Source organism: Chiloscyllium punctatum, chromosome 5 (assembly GCF_047496795.1).
Source record: "Chiloscyllium punctatum isolate Juve2018m chromosome 5, sChiPun1.3, whole genome shotgun sequence".
Lineage (NCBI taxonomy): Eukaryota > Metazoa > Chordata > Chondrichthyes > Orectolobiformes > Hemiscylliidae > Chiloscyllium > Chiloscyllium punctatum.
The window spans coordinates 64,834,904-64,852,799 of NC_092743.1; the positions used below are offsets into that span (position 1 = coordinate 64,834,904).

A 17,896-nucleotide genomic window follows, 5' to 3' on the forward strand; every position below is an offset into this window, starting at 1 on the left:
TTTATGTAGTGCTTCTGTGAGGTCCACAAGGAAAGACTGCTGCTTAGTATCCTCCCAAGTCCTTGCTGGAGAATAGTCACCATATTCCACCCTCTCCAACTCAACGCAAAGGACTTAGCTCAGTGCTCGTGGCAGACCCTCAACATTCTTTTCATATTCACTTTTTGCAGTTCTTAACTATTATTTGTCTTTCTTTACATTTTCCAATCAACCTGTTCATAGATTTTATTATACACCTTTAGAGCAGGTGGGTCGTGAACCCAGGTCTCCTGGCCCACACTGCCAGTGCACTACAAGAGGCTTTAAAATCATTCAATTTTGATTTGCCTGAATTTAGCCTGCTGCCTCTCACTACCTTTGTGGATGAGTAGTGAGCTAGTGGGATGTAATGAGGCTTGCCATAAAAATCTATCAAGGCTTTGAATGGAGATTCCCCAATCTCCCTCTGGTTTTCGACTGAAAAAGAGTACTTCAAACTGGATCTTAATGCACTGACAACATGCCTTTTCACAAGATCTTGTTAACAAAGCCAATACAGAAAAATCTCGAGTATCCGAATTTGGATTATCCGAACAAGATCGCAAGGTCCCAATACTTGGCTAAACTGTGATATCCAAACATTCGATCATCTGAACATTTGAGTATCTGAACAAAATATTCCCCACCCAGGTCATTCAGATAATCAAGGTTCCTCTGTATATATACCAGGTAGATTGATGAGTACCATCTTTCCTCTCCATAATCACCAGAATAGTAACAGCAAACTGACATCATTATTGGCTGTATTATGTTTTCTTCCCACCTGTCTCTGGACTCGACCCCATATCTGCTCCTGATATTTGATGTTCATTTTTTACTATTATTAAAACACGGAATATATATCACTATTATTCTAAAACAACATGCAAGCCATGAGGCTAATAGATCTAATTTAGTTAGTTTAATAGCCTTACAAATAGCAACGCTCAAAAATTGAGACCGATATGAATTAAACTAAAGGGATATCTTACACAGCAACCAGGAACTAACTAGTAGGCAACCTCCATGTAATAATGTTACAGTTGTGTATTTCTACACATTTGCAACATTGTACCAGAGTTTGAAAGGCAACAGATTGCTGTGTGTGGTCCCTTCAGCCATTTATTTATGGAGGTCAACACGCTTAAAATAAGTAAGAGTTACAAAATAACTTGTCCCATAATTAGCATTATGATATTATTGCTCATCTTAGTTTCTGAGGTACTATACTGAATCGAGTGAGATTCAATGCAACAACTTCTTTGAATTTGGCACTAAATTTATCTCAATGCAAAAAAGTAGCCATGAATCTCCTTGAATGATCTACCTCATCTCTTGTCATTAACTCATTGGGAGACTGGTGAACTCCCGCTGCATTGTGCAAACTCAACTTTCTGCCAGTTATGTTCTTTTCTATTGAGGTTACAACAACTTCTGTAGAAATTACAGGAAAGTATCATGGAATATCTGGACCAAAGCTTTTGGATTATAACCTGTGTGATTTATTTCCAATTTCATAATCCTGGCCCCTCACATTAACAGAAAGGGAACATGTTCACAAAGGAGAAGCTTGGAATTCTATGGAAGGAGAGGTGCTCCTAAATTTAATACCTTTCATTCCAATTTTTTTACATTGTTTCAACATTTAGCAACAATGTGCATTGTCCAAATGTCCTTGTAAAGGAAGCATTATCCCAAAACATTGTACAGCCAATTGAGTACTTTTCAAGTATAGTTTACATTGTACTGCAGGAAACACAGGTGAATATTTCTACATTGCAAGCATAAAAATTATAAGATAATCTGTTTTTTGTGATATTAATTGACGGATAAACATTGGCCAGGATGTATGGATAACTCCTCTGTTCTTCAAAAGTGTGCTACAGGATAGTCTACATCCATCTGGAGGCAAGTAGGGCCTCAGTTTCGTGCCTCACTCCTTGTACTGCACTGAATTGCCAGCCTTAATTTCTGTGCCCTGGTGTAAAATTTGAAATTACAGTCTTCTGAAAATTGGCTAAGGGTGAATAACATTGGAGAGGTAAAAGCATGGTTCAAAGAGTGGTGTGGGACAAATAAGGTCTAAATCATGGGGCACTAATATCAGTGTTGAGAAAAGAAAGAGCTGTTCTATTGGGATGGGATTAATTAGAACTATACTGAGACCTCTGTCCTGGATGATCATAAAACAAGGATTATAGGGACAGTTTTTAGTTAATTAGTGGAGGTTGGGGGGGGGGGGGAAATCTTCAATTCAAAGGAAGTTTAAAAAAATCAAAAAAAAAACGACAGCACGGATGTGTAGTGAAGAGATGAACAATCATCAACATGTGACAGGAAGAGTCAGCAAATGTACCCAGAAGGTTGCAGAAGAAATTAGAACCGGACAGATTAATAATGGTAAAAAGTCAGACCTTGAGGTTCTTTAACTGAATGCATGCAGCATTTGAAACAAGATAGGTAAGTTGATGGCATAAGGAGGTGTAATAGCTTTATTAATAAAGGTATCAGAATGGAGGTGGTGTGTATAGTTGCAACAGATCATGATATAGAATCAGATTGGGTGTAAATAAGGAATGGCAAGGGAAAGAAGTCATGAGTGGGAGTCATTTATGGCTTTCAAAAAGGTGCTGCACTGTAGGAGAAAGTATGAATCCACAAGTAATGGAGGTGTGTAAGAACAGCACTACAATTATCATGGATTATTTTTAATCTGCATATTGACCAGACAAATCAGATAGATAAAGGCAACGTAGACAATGAATTTCTTGAGTGCATCAGAGATTGCTCCTTACAGAAGTATGTTGCACAACCTACCCAAGAACAGGCAATTTTAAATCCACTAATGTGTAATGAGGTAGGATTAATAAGAAAATTCATTGTTATGGATCGTCTAGAGGGCAGTGATGACAGCACGGTAGAATTCCAAATTCAGTTTGAGGCAGAGCAACTCAGGTCTCAAATTAATGTCCACAAATAGTTACGCGACCCCGAGCTATACATGGATTTTAGTAAGGCATTTGATAAGGTTCCCCATGGTAGGCTTATGCAGAAAGTCAGGAGGCATGGGATAGAGGGAAATTTGGCCAACTGGATAGAAAACTGGCTAACCGGTCGAAGGCAGAGAGTGGTGGTAGATGGTAAATATTCAGCCTGGAGCCCAGTTACAAGTGGAGTTCCGCAGGGATCAGTTCTGGGTCCTCTGCTGTTTGTAATTTTTATTAATGACTTAGATGAGGGAGTCGAAGGGTGGGTCAGTAAATTTGCAGATGATACGAAGATAGGTGGAGTTGTGGACAGTGAGGAGGGCTGTTGTCGGCTGCAGAGGGACTTAGATATGATGCAGAGCTGGGCTGAGGAGTGGCAGATGGAGTTCAACCCTGCCAAGTGTGAGGTTGTCCATTTTGGAAGAACAAATAAGAATGCGGAATACAGGGTTAATGGTAAGGTTCTTAGTCAGGTGGAGGAACAGAGGGATCTTGGGGTCTATGTACATAGATCTTTGAAGGTTGCCACTCAGGTGGATAGAGTTTGTAAGAAGGCCTATGGAGTATTATCTTTCATTAGCAGAGGGATTGAATTCAAGAGTCGTGAAGTGATGTTGCAGCTGTACAGGACTTTGGTTAGGCCACAGTTGGAGTACTGTGTGCAGTTCTGGTCGCCTCACTTTAGGAAAGATGTGGAAGCTTTGGAGAGGGTGCAGAGAAGATTTACCAGGATGTTGCCTGGAATGAAGAGTAGGTCGTACGAGGATAGGTTGAGAGTTCTCGGCCTTTTCTCGTTGGAATGGCGAAGGATGAGGGGTGACTTGATAGAGGTTTATAAGATGATCAGAGGAATAGATAGACAGTCAGAAACTTTTTCCCCGGGTACAACAGAGTGTTACAAGGGGACATAAATTTAAGGTGAAGGGTGGAAGGTATAGGGGAGATGTCAGGGGTGGGTTCTTTACCCAGAGAGTGGTGGGGGCATGGAATGCGCTGCCCATGGGAGTGGTAGAGTCAGAATCATTGGCGACCTTTAAGCGGCATTTGGATAGGTACATGGATGGGTGCTTAATCTAGGTTAGAAGTTCGGCACAACATCGTGGGCCGAAGGGCCTGTTCTGTGCTGTATTGTTCTATGTTCTATGTTCTATGTTCTATGTTCTAACTTAAATAAGGGCAGTTACTGAGGTATCAAGAAAGAGTTGTCTCAAGTGAGCTGGGAAAACAGAAAAAGTGGGACGTCAATGGAGGAGCAGTAGCAGACATTTAAGCAGATATTATGCTCAGTAAAAAATTATTCCAGTCAAAAATAAGGACTACTTAAGAAATGAACCACACAGCATTAGCAAGGGCAGTCAGTTAGCATACAAAACAAAAATGCATACAAAATGGCAAAATCTAGTGACAGGTCAAAATATTGGGTATTCTTTTGGAACCAGCAGCAGATAATCGAAAATGTAATACAGAGGGAGAGAATTGATGGTGAAAGTAAATTGGTAAGAAATACAAAAACAAACAGCAAGTCCTCCTACTGATTTCTAAAAAGAGAAACTAAAAAAAAGTGCAAGACTCTTGGAAAACTCAATGGGGGGAATTAATAACATATAACAGGTCATTTAAACCTAAATTTTGCATCGGTAATTTTAAAAATCCAAAAATAAGATAAGCAAGGTGCTAATAATGGAAACATTTTGTAACAGTCTCAATCATGAGGGACAGAGTGTTTGACAAACCAATGAGAGTAAAGTAGATAAGTTAGGCAGAAGTGAAGACTGGAGATGATGGAAACCAGTGTTTAGATTAGAGTGGTGCTGGAAAAGCACAGCAGGTCAGGCAGCATCCGAGGAGCAGGAAAAACAACATTTTGGGCAAAAGCCCTTCATCAGGAATGGAGGCAGGGAGCCTTCAGGGTGGACAGGTATGTAGGGTGGGGGGGGGGGGGGAGATGATAGGTCAGTGGGGGTGGTGGAGCGGAAAGGAGGGAAGGGAGATTGGTAGGTAGGACAGGTCATGAGGACAATGCTGAGCTGGAAGGTTAGAATTGAGGTAAGGTGGGGGGAGGGGAAATGAGGAAACTGATGAAATTCACATTGATGCCCTGGGGTTGAAGTGTTCCGAGGCGGAAGATGAAGCGTTCTTCCTCCAGGAGTCGGGTGGTGAGGGAGCGGCAGTGGAGGAGGTCTAGGACCTGTATGTCCTCGGCTGAGTGGGAGTGGGGAGTTGAAACATTGGGGATTGATTGGTGGGGTTGATTGGTGTAGGTGTTCCAGAGATGTTCCCTGAAGTGTTCTGCAAGAAGGCGTCCACTCTCCCCCATGTAGAGGAGACCGCATCGGGAGCAACGGATACAGTAAATGACATTGGATGCGCAGATGAAACTCTGATGGATGTGGAAGGCTCCTTTGGGGCCTTGGATGGAGGTGAAGGAGGAGGTATGGGTGCAAGTTTTGCAATTCCTGCTGTGGCAGGGTAGGGTGCCAGGATGGGAGGGTGGGTTGTGGGGGGTGTGGACCTGACCAGGTAGTCACGGAGGGAACGGTCTTTGCAGAAAGCTGATAGGGATGGGGAGGGAAATATATAACTCTGGTGGTGGGGTCCGTTCAGTGGTCCATTCATCTGGACCATCTCTGACACCTCCCTCCATCTCCATTAATGACGACCCGACTTGACACTGACATTTTTTACAAACCCACCGACTCCCACAGCTACCTGGATTACACCTCTTCCTACCCTACCTCCAGCAAAAATGCCATCCCTTATTCCCAATTCCTCCGCCTCCGCTGTATCTGCTCCCAGGAGGACCAGTTCAACACATACCAGATGGCCTCCTTCTTTAGAGACTGCAATTTCCCTTCCCACGTGGTTGAAGATGCCCTCCAACGCATCTCATCCACATCTCACATCTCCGCTCTCAAACCCCACCCCTCCAACTGTAACAAGAACAGAATCCCCTGGTCCTCATTTACCAACCTACCAACCTTCGCATAAACCGTATCATCCACAGACATTTCCGCCACCTCCAAACAGACCCCACCACCAGAGATATATTTCCCTCCCCACCCCTATCAGCTTTCTGCAAAGACCATTCCCTCCATGACTACCTGGTCAGGTCCACACCCCCCTACAACCCACCCTCCTGTCCTGGCACCCACCTCTGCCACCGCAAGAATTGCAAAACCTGTGCCCATACCTCCTCCTTCACCACCATCCAAGGCCCCAAAGGAGCCTTCCACATCCAAAGTTTCACCTGCACATCCACCAATGTCATTTATTGTATCCATTGCTCCCGATGCGGTCTCCTCTACATGGGGGAGAGTGAACACCTTCTCGCAGAACACTTCAGGGAACATCTCTGGGACACCCACACCAATCAACCCCAACATTTCAACTCCCCCTTCCACTCTGCCGAGGACATGCAGGTTCCTGGGCCTCCTCCACCGCTGCTCCCTCACCACCCGACTCCTGGAGGAAGAACGCTTCATCTTCCGCCTCGGAACACTTCAACCCCACAGTATCAATGTGGACTTCACCAGTTTCCACATTTCCCCTCCCCACCTTACCTCAGTTCCAATCTTCCTGCTCAGCACTGTCCTCACGACCTGTCCTACCTGCCAATCTCCCTTCCCAACTATCCACTCCATCCTCCCCTCTGACCTATCACCTCCATCCCCACCCCCATTCACCTATTGTACTCTTTGCTATCTTCTCCACAGCCGCCCCAACCACAACCACCACCACCAACCCACCCCCCCTTATCTCTGCACTATGGAGGCTCCCTGCCTGATGAAGGGCTTTTGCCCGAAACGTCGACTTTCCTGCTCCTCGGATGTGCCTGATCTGTTGTGCTTTTCCAGCACCACTCTAATCTAAACTAAAGTAGATAAGTTGCCAGTCCTTGATGTCCTACATCCAAGGATATTAAAGGAAGAGGCTACAGAGATAGTGGAAGCATTGGTTGAAATATAAACATTTCAGAATGTGCTGGATTCCAAGGAAGTTCCTTTTCAAGGAAAACTGCTGATGTCGTGTATAGTTACAGAATAAGGGAACACTAATTATAAAACTGGCATGCAAAGGAATTTCTTCTTTAGAGGGTAGTGAGTGTCTGTAATTCTTTAGATCAGAGATTTGTGGAGGCTAGATCATTTAAAGTATTTAAAGAGGAGGTAGCTAGATTTTTGAAATATCCATAAGTTGCCAGCTATGGCACAAAAGAAGGCTGAGGCCTGGAGCAGATCAGACATATTATTGAATAGTAAGGTGGGCTGAGGGACTGAATGACTTACTCCTACTCTTCTTTCTTATTTTGTTATTTTCTGACTCAAAAATGAAAGTGTGACAAACTAACTCATGATCCAAAATACTCAATAACAGAAGTAGGCTACTGGCCTTGCTTTTGTAAGCAAGTTAAAATTTATTTTGGGCTTTCACAACAAAAGCACTGATGAAGAATTTAAAATCTAGCCCATTTAATTTTCGAGGCAAAGTAAAATAGTGATGGAAGAGGATAGACCAGATCTAAAAGCTGAAGGTCTGAACTGGAAGAAGGTTAATTTTGATAGTATTAGGCAAAGAACTTTCAAAAGCTCACTGGGGGCAGATGTTCGCTGGTAAAGGCGAGAAAATGGGAAACCTTCAGAAATGAGATAACAAGAGACTAGAGACATTATATTCCTGTGAGGGTGAAGGAAAGGCTGGTAGGTATGGGGAATGCTGGATGACGGGAGAAATTGAGGGTTTGGTTAAGAAAAAGAAGGAAGCACATGTCAGGTATATTCAGCAGAGATCGAGTGAATCCTTAGAAGAGAATAAAGGCAGTAGGAGAGGGATCCAAGATGGTGGCGATCCAGCAAGTCTGAGACTACAGTGCTCCTCCCAAGACTTGGGCAAAGTGGGCCACCCACCTCCACCACACTCACCAAATCATTTAGAATAGTTTTTACTTAATGTAATTAGTTGCTCAGTACTGAATTTAAACAATTTAATCTCCTGTAAAAATGACAAAAGGGAAGGGAGCCCGCAGTTCTCAGCGGGCAGGAACCCCTCCCCCACCCTCCCCAGCTGCAGCAGAGGTGCCCGCAGCCACCCGGGGGGACTTACCTACAGTGGCGAGCCTCGTAGAAATAATCTCTAAACTCAATGCAAAGATCAACGCCTTCATCGAAGAGTCCCAGAGCCGATGTGACTCACTCTTGGCCGCACTACAAAAGCACGACCGAGACATCAAGGAAATCGATTGTCGAGTCAGAGGGGTGGAGCTAAAGGCCGCAATCTCCGAGACTATAGCAGAATTGGCTGTGGATCAGGTCCGGACTCTCGAACAGCAAGTCCGGACCTTAGAGAATCACATTGACGACCTTGAAAATCGAAGTCGTCGAAAAAATATTCGTTTGCTGGGCCTTCCCGAACAGGAAGAGGCAGGCCAGCTTACGGCGTTTTTCGAACAGTGGCTTCCACAGCTTTTAAATCTGGAGGCTGGATCAGGCCAGGTAAGGGTGGAATGGGCCTACCGGGTTGCAATATGCGGGCCCGGCTTGAACCAGTGCCCCCGCCCTGTCCTGTCCTGGCTGCAGAGCTATAAGGAGAGGCAGATGCTCTTAGAAGCTTCCAGAAATCTTGGGAAAGATCCCCAAGCCATGATTTATAAAGAATCCAAGATTATGTTATTCCAGGACTTTTCCCCAGCTCTGATCCAAAAGAGCAAGGCATTTGACGAAGCAAAGAAGCATTTAAGGGACTTAAATATTCAGTACTCCTTGTGCTACCCAGCAATGCTACGTTTTAACCATGAAGGGTTCGTGTATAACTTCGGATCACCGGAAAAGGCCAAGGAATTTTTGGACTCCCTTAGATAAATTGTAAGAGTTAATTAATGTTGTTTTGCTCTCCCCCCACTCTGGTTTACACCCCTTTTTTTATATTAATCCCTTTCTTTACCTTACTGTTTAATATTATCATCGGGGGAGAGAGGGGTTTATTTATTTGTTCTCTACTTAACGATTTTCTCCCCTTCTTTTTTATATATATATATATATATATATAGGCCGGGGGTTCTAGTTAATGTTGATGGGGGGAGGTGGGTACCTTATCCTATTTTATTTCTGTCTTTAGGAGCGGGGTTGTTTTCCCCTGTTATTTTGAATTACTATATTCAATTATTACTTGTTGAGGCTGTAATTTTATAGTTATATATGTTTATACTTGGTATTAACATTACCAAATATATCCAGGTGTTGGTTTGAGTGGGGGGGGGGGGGGTGTAGGGTGCTCACTATTAACTCTAGCTCTGTAGTATATTTGAATTTTCTTCATCCTACCGAGAGGCACCTGGGTCAAGGGTGGGTCAAGGATTGGGAGAGGATATGATGGACATTTGGAAAGGAAGTGACACCCCTGGGAACAAGGGGGAAAATCTCCATTTAAATACTTTTTATATTGTTTTTATTTAGAAATAGTTTTTTATTATATTGATGTGAGTGTATTAAAGAGCCTTTACTTTTGTGAATTTTATATGCTCTATGCTCAGGATGTTCTGGATAGGGTTTCCCCTCCCGAGGGGTCTCGGACTTGCCGGGATGATTATGGTTAATCAGTCGGTTAAATGGTGAACCTGGAATGTCAAGGGGCGTAATTCACCAGTCAAAAGGAAAAAAAAATTATCAAACCTCAAGAAAAAAAGGGTTGATATAGCTCTCCTACAGGAGACACACTTATTGGATAAAGAACACTTGAAATTACGACAGGGTGGATTTGATCAGGCCTTCTTTTCTTCCTTCAGCTCAAAAAGTAGGGGAGTTGTTATTCTTATCCGGAAGAATTTCCCTTTCAAAATCCTAAATCAGATAAAAGACGAATCTGGACGATATGTTCTGATTAAAGCCCTTATAAATGGAGAGGAATATGGGATCTTAAATTTGTATTGCCCACTGGCATATCCTTTTAAATTTATAATGGAAGCCTTCTAAAAATTGATGGTTCTCGGTGCTCGTCATACAATTATAGAGAGAGATTTTAATGGTATTATGGATCCAGAAATAGACAGGATTCCCAAGAGTATTGCAGGAGTATCTCCCAGATCTAGACAGGAGATGCCTTCATCCACAGGGCAGAGATTTTTCTTTTTACTCCAATCCACATAAATGTCATACCAGAATTGATATGTTTTTTGCCCCCTCGATTTTTTTAAATTCCATATCATCCTGTAAATAGGCAGTATAGCAATTTCTGACCATGCTGCTGAATATATGGAAATCAAGGTGAGGAACAATGAGACATACCCCTGGCATTGGCGTATGGACCCTTTCCTGATGAAAGATAGTAAATTTGTAAAGTACTTCTCTCAAGAATTTAAACCTTTTTTAGAAATTAATTCAGGTATGGCGAGCAACCGATCAATGATGTGGGAGACCATCAACGCTTACTCGCAAGGTTTGGTCATTTCGTACTCAGCGACCCAGAAAAAATTATAGGGAGAACAACAGCATCTGCTTGAAGCTCACTTAAAAGCGGCTGAAACAGCATACGCTGTCAGATCTTCTATTATCAAGTTACGAAGGATTTTGGCCCTTAGGGCAGCTCTAAACACCACGCTTACCCAAACGGCTAAGAGAGAAATATTATTTGCAAAACAAAGGTTATATGAATTTGGCGATAAACCTGGTAGATAATTAAAATTTCTCACAAAGAAAAAGAAGGCCCCTCAAACTATCACATCTACCAAGGAAAGTACAGATATTCTGACTCATGATCATAAAAGGATTAACGCAATCTTTAACACAATTTTATTCTGATTTATATAAATCGCAGGATTGCAAGGACAGAACTAGGAGGATGCAGTAATTTTTTAAAAACCTGACCTATCCGGACCTACCTCCAGAACAGGTATCGGTCTTGAGTGTTCCCCTAACAATCCAAGAAATACTTGACGCAATCAGGCAACTTCAGAGCGGTAAGGCGCCTGGCCCAGATGGCTTTCAAGCTGAATTCTATAAAGAATTTACAGCAATATTGGCTGGTCCACTTATGGACATGTATAACTACTCATACAGTCAGGGCTGTCTCCCGCCTTCGCTGAAAGAGGCGAATATCTCTCATCTTCAAAAAAAAGGACCCAGAAGATTGCACGTCATACAGACCAATATCCTTGCTAAATGTAGATTTTAAAATCCTCTTTAAAACGTTAGCATTGAGGCTAGAAAGGGTATTGCCACACATCATAAAGGAGGGATCAGATGGGGTTTATTATTGGATGATCTACAGCCCTTAATGTTAGAAGGGTTTTGAATGTGATTCAAGCCTGCCATCAGGGAAAGATACCAGGAGCAGTCGTCTCATTAGACGCGGAAAGGCATTCGACAGGGTTGAATGGTCATATTGGTTTTACACATTGGAAAGATTTGGCGTTGGAAAGGTGTTTACCAAATGGGTCTCAACACTGTATAGTGATCCCAAAGCAGTCGTGATTACCAATGGATAGGCTCGGACACCTTCAGTGTGGATAGAGGCTGCTGTCAGGGATGTCTTATTTCGCCATTGCTATTTATGCTAATAATTGAGCCATTAGCAGAAGCTATATGGGCTGACCCTAATATAATGGCCCTGAGGATTGGTACAGGTAAACATAAAATTACCCTTTATGCAGATGATGTTCTTCTATTTCTCAGTCATCCTTTGATATCCGTGCCTCGCTTAATCCAAGTTATTACATTTAGTGTATTTTCAGGCTATAAAATTAATTTCTCAAAATCGGAAGCTATGCCAATGGGTGGCCTTGCTAGTATATCCCACTTATTGGACGGATCCCACTTTCCCTTTCGGTGGTCCCTGGAGGGTTTCTTATGTTTAGGCATTTTTATTACCCCAGTATTTGGTCAGTTATACAAGGCTAACTTTGTCCATTTACTGGAAAGGATAAGGCAGGACCTCCAGTGATGGGAAGACCTTCCAATTTCCTGGCTTAGCAGAATAGCACTAATTAAAATGAATGTCCTGCCCCGTCTCCTATACCCTATGAGAATGCTTCCGGTGATGCTGCTGAGGTTGGCACTACGTAAATTATATGGCTGGTTGGGTTCCTTTATCTGGAATCATAGACGGCCCCTCATTCAGCTGAAGAAGCTACAGCTTCCACAGGCAAGGGGAGGATTGGATTTCCCAGATTTTAGGAAATATCAGTTAAGTTCCCTATTAAGCTACATAGCCGATTGGGTCTGACCCGCAATCAATCTGGCTGGACATCGAGGCTTCTCAAGTAAAATGCCCATTTATTAACCTCTTGTTTTCAGACAAGAGGAAAATCATCACGGATCAATGTAAAAACCCTTTAATACTAAACACAATTAAAATTTGGAATATAATGCGACAAAATGAGGGCAACTCACATAAAACATCCCCCTCTGCTCCAATAGTGGGAGCATAGGGATTTCAACTGGGGCTTACAGATGCTACTTTCAAACTCTGGAGATCCAGGGTATCTCCTGTTTTGGGGATCTGTTTAAAAAGGGTCCTGATGTCTTTTGAACAGCTGCATCAGAAATTTGGATTACCTAGCGGAGACCTCTTTCGATACTTCCAAATTCGAGATTACATAAGGAAGAAGACTACGTTATTAAGATAGTCTTTATAAATCAGATAGAGAACGTAGAGTGTTATGGCCAATGGGGGTTATCTTCCGTCAGCACTATTTATCATTTATTACATGATGAGGTACCGGGAGATATGGACAATCTGCTTAAAACATGGGATCAGGATTTGGGACTGGAAATCTCTATAGTAATGTGGAATGACATTTGAGAAAATGCCAGAAGAATCACCATCTGCAACAGAACTCAGGCCATTCAGTTGAAGATACTTCATAGGGCCCATATAGCACCGGACCGATTGGCAAAATTTAAGGCAGGAGCATCTCCAATGTGACCCAAATGTAAAATAGAGGTGGGCACTCTTGTACATTGCTTATGGAACCTGTCATAATATCCATAGATATTGGACTAAAGTAGCAAGTGCTCTGACAGAAATCTTAGGAACGGAAATTAGAGTGGACCCTTTATCTCTCCTTTTAGGCTTTTCGAACTTACCCTCCCTGGATATGCACGGGAAAAGATTATTTTCTATTCTCTCTTTCTGTGCAAGGAAAAATATTTTGGTAAACTGGGTGGCTGAGGGCCCCCTTGGACTTTCAAATCGGCACAGATTAATCATGGAATGTATTACCCTTGACTTCCTTACAAATAAGGTGCACCAAAAGACCACATTATTCCATAAAATATGGCAGCCCTTCTTGAATTACATAAATACAGATATTTCAACCATCCTAACAAGGGCTTTTATTTAATTGAGATGGCAAACCTGGCTGGTCCAGGGCCCCTTGGGAGAGGAATCCCGCATGAATACAGGTCTTGTTACGATCTAGTGTTAATATATTCCGAGCATGTATCTCACTACTCAATTTCTGTGTTAACCGTCGTTTTTTTTTCTCTTCTTTGAATAATGTAAGAGACTTAATTATACTTTCTGGTTAGTTGTAGGTAAGATTAGTTTAGTTTTGTTTCTTTTTCTCTCGGTATCTTTTTTTTCTGTTTGATAAATTTTGATTATTATTTATTTAAGATTTAAATGTATATCAATGTTTATACTTGGGTTTTTTTATTTGTAAACTTATAAAAATATGTTAAATTTTCAATAAAAATATTTATTAAAATAAAGGCAGTTGGATTTTACTTAAGAAGGAAACCAGGAGAGCAAAAAGGGGACATGAGATAGCTTTGGCAAATAGGGTTAAGGAGAATCCAAAGGGTTTTTACAAATACATTAACAACAAAAGGGTAACTAGGGAGAGAATAGGTCCCTTCAAAGATCAGCAAGGCTTTATGTGAAGTTGCAGGAGATGGGTGGTGGGGAGGGTGGTGGTGGTATTTTGCATCAGTGTTCACTATGGAGAAGGATATGGAAGATATAAACTGTAGGGAAATACATGGTGACATCTTGAAAAATGTCCATATTACAGAGGAGGAAGTGCTGGATGTCTTGAAAAGCATAATGGTGGATAAATCCCCAGGACCTGATCAGGTGTATCCTAAAACTCTTTGGGAAACTAGAGAAGTGATTGCTGGGCCTCTTGCTAAGATATTTGTATCATCAATAGTCACTGGTGAGGTGCCGGAAGACTGAAGGTTGGCTAACATAGTGCCACTATTTTGGAAAGGTGGTAAGGACAAGCCAGCAAACAATAAACCAGTGAGCTTGACATCGGTGGTGGACAAGTTGTTGAAGGGAATCCTGAGGGACAGAATGTACATGTATTTGGAAAGGAGAAAGTGAGGACTGCAGATGCTGGAGATCAGAGCTTAAAAATGTGTAGCTGGAAAAGCGCAGTAGGCCAGGCAGCATCCAAGGAACAGGAGAATCGACGTTTCGGGCATAAGCCCTTCTTCAGAAATCAATGCCACAAGGATGGGTGCTGGGTCCACTTCATCATTTAGATAAATGATTTGGATGTGAACATAGGAGATATAATTATTAAGTTTGTAGATGACAGCAAAATTGGAGGTGTAGTGGACAGTGAAGAAGTTTACCTCAGACTATAGCGGGATCTTGATCAGATGGGCCAATGGGCTGAGGAGTGGCAGATGGAGTTTAAGTTAGATAAATGCGAGGTGCTACATTTTGGGAAAGCAAATCTTAGCAGGACTTATACACTTAATATTAAGGTCCTTGGGAGTGTTGCTGAACAAAGAGACCTTGAAGTGCAGGTTCGTAGCTCCTTGAAAGTAGAGTCGCAGATAAGACAGTGAAGACGGCATTTGGTATGCTTTCCTTTATTGGTTAGAGTATTCAGTATAGGAGTTGGGAGGTCATGTACAGGACATTAGATGGGCCACTTTTAGAATACGGTGTACAATTCTGGTCTCCTTCATAAAGGGTTCAGAAAAGATTTACAAGGATGTTGCCAGGGTTGGTGGATTTGAGCTATAGGGAGAGGTTGAATAGACTGGGGCCATTTTCCCTGGAGCATTGGAGGCTGAAGAGTGACCTTATAGAGGTTTATACAATAAGGAAGGGCATGGATATGATAAATAGACAAAGTCTTTTCCTTGGGATGGGGGAGTCCAGAACTACAGGGCATAGGTTTAGGGTGAGAGGGGAAAGATATAAAAGAGACCTAAGGGGCAACCTTTTCACGCAGAGGGTGGTGCGTGTATGGAATGAGCTGCCAGAGGAAGTGGTGGAGGTTGGTACAATTACAACATTTAAAAGACATCTGGATGGGTATTTGCATAGAAAGGGTCTGGAGGGATATGTGCCAAGTGCTGGCAAGTGGGACTGAATTAGTTTTGGGATATCTGGTCAGCATGTACAAGTTGGACCACAAGGTCCGTTTCCAAGCTGTACACCTCTATGACTCTAAGAGATTACTGGCCTATGAATAAACAAAAGAGTGAATTTGCAAGGAACGGTAACAATTTCTGCACATTGGACATTGTCATTCTCAACTTTACCAAAGCTTTTGACTCTGACAACACAAAAGCTTATTGAATATCCCCCTCAAATGTAGCTGCTCTCCAAAGTTTGTCATTATTCATTTAATACTTAGGGAACCACTAGCCATGATTCTCACCAAGTGAACTACCATGGACCCGACCTTAGTGAAGACTATGGTCAAAGAAGATTGTACCACCACACTAACTGTACACTTAAATTTTCCTTACTTCATTCATCCTCTTCCAACCGCTTTCACAAAACATCAAGTCATTTCACAGATTAAGATCAATGTTGAGATCGTGGAACAACATTAGCCATTTTCGTACCACAGGCGCCTGCTCTCAATAAAGTTAGGTGCAGAAAATGAAATTTATCTTCGTCTCCCATGTGCCATCACAAACCTTGCACTGACGTAAAAACAGAGCTGTTTTTAAAATCCGCTCATGGGACATGGACATCGCTGGCTGGCTGGCATTTTATTGCATGTCCTTGTTGTCCTTGAGAAGGTGATGATGAGCTGCCTGCTCGAAATGCTGCAGTCCACATGCTATAGGTTGACCCATAATACTCTTAGAGAGGGAATTCCAGCATTTTGACTCTGACAACAATGAAGGAACAGCAATATATTTCCAAGTTAGGATGGTCAGTAGCTTGGTAGGGAACTTCCAAGTGATGGTGTCCTTCTCGATGGAAGTTGACATGGGTATGAAAGATGCTGTCTAAGGATCCTTGGTGAATTTCTGCATCTTGTAAATAGCACACATTGGTTTTCTTGATGGAGGGAGTGGATGCTTTTGGATGTGGTGCCAAACCATCAGGCTGCATTGTCCTGGATGGTATCAAGCTTCTTGAGTGCTGCAGCCATCCAAGGTAGGTTGAGAACTGAAATCTCAAAAGTGGACAGTAGTGAGTCCTGCAATCCCATTTACAGCAGAGATCTGAATAACTTACTACAGACATCTGAAAGTTAAATAGCAAGAAAGACAGTCCAACAACAGCTTCCTCTCCAATGCTCAAAAAAATCCAGCAGCAAGAGACAAATCACTCAAAATCAAAAGTCAGATTGGACATATCATTCCTTTGCCTGACACCACACCCCTAAAGCGAGTGCACGGTGGCTCAGTGGTTAGCACTGCTGCCTCACAGCAGCAGTGACCCAGGTTCAATTCCCGCCTCGGGTGACTGTGTGGAGTTTGCGCATTCTCCCTGTGTCTGCCTGGGTTTCCTCAGTGCTCAGGTTTCCTCTCACAATCCAAGGATGTGCAGGTCAAGTGAACAGGCCATGCTAAATTGCCCATAATGTTCAGGGATGTGTAGGTTAGGTGCATTATTCAGGGATAAATGTAGGAGAATGAGCCTGGATGGATTACTCTTCAGAGGGTCAGTGTGGACTTGTTGGGCTAATTGGCCTGTTTCCACACTGTAGGGGTTTTAATCTAAAGCAGTTATTCTGCTTGAGCCAGAAGAGTCCCAAAAGCACAGCAGAAATGTTGTGAATGTGTGTATCAGACAGCGTCTGTGTGAATGTGTTTGTGTGAGAGAATGTGCATGTATGTGTGAGAGTGTGTGTAGTGTAGTGGGGTCATCTATAGTGCAATATGAACCCAAGGTCGCGGTTGAGGCCATCCTCATGGGTACCGAACTTGGCTATCAGCCTCTGCTTGGTAACTCTGCATTGTTGTGTATCCCAAGGTCCACCTTGGAGAATGCTTACCCAAAGATCCAAGGCCAAATATCCTTGACCGCTGAAGGACTCCCTGACTGGGAGGGAGTATTCCTGTCTGGCAATGGTTGCGTAGTATCCATTCATCCCGTTGTCGTAGTGTCTGCATGGTCTCACCAATACACCATGCCTTGGGACATCCTTTCCCGCAGCATATGATATAGACAATGTTGGCCGAGTCACATGAGTGAGTATCTGTCATGCACGTGGTGAGTAGTTTTCCTACCTGTAGTGGTAGTATCCATGTCGATGCTCTGATATGTCTTGCACTTCATTTTCATGCTAATTTTTCTGTGTGTCCTTGTTCAGGGATACCAAAATATCTCTAAACATTAATATTGATAAGTTGCACACTTGTTAAAAATATCAGGTTTTCCCCTATTCTTAATACGAAAGTGTATAACCTTACCCTTCCCTACATTATATTGCACAAGAATTCCCACTCATCCAACTCGTCTTCACCTCTTTTAAGGCTCTTTATGTTCTCCACACAGTGGACATTCCCAACTATCTCTGTTGCATTATTTCCTTTCAAACCTTGCTTTGTATTTTCCAAGTGCAAATTGTAAAAAGTCAGTGATGCCGCCTGTACAAAAGCAATAAGCTAGGGTGAATAGGATACAGAAAGTGAGACAACACAGGCATGACGTTAGCTAAGAACCAGAAACTCCTTGGAGATGACAAATAA

The 17,896-nt window shown here is 42.5% G+C and overlaps 1 protein-coding gene across 5 annotated transcripts in view; it reads right to left on the minus strand.

Moving 5' to 3' along the window:
* Nucleotides 1-17,896, minus strand: part of LOC140477127 (nucleolar protein 4-like) — a 343,324-nt gene that overhangs the window by 155,921 nt on the left and 169,507 nt on the right. The gene's annotated exons all lie outside the window — the stretch shown is intronic.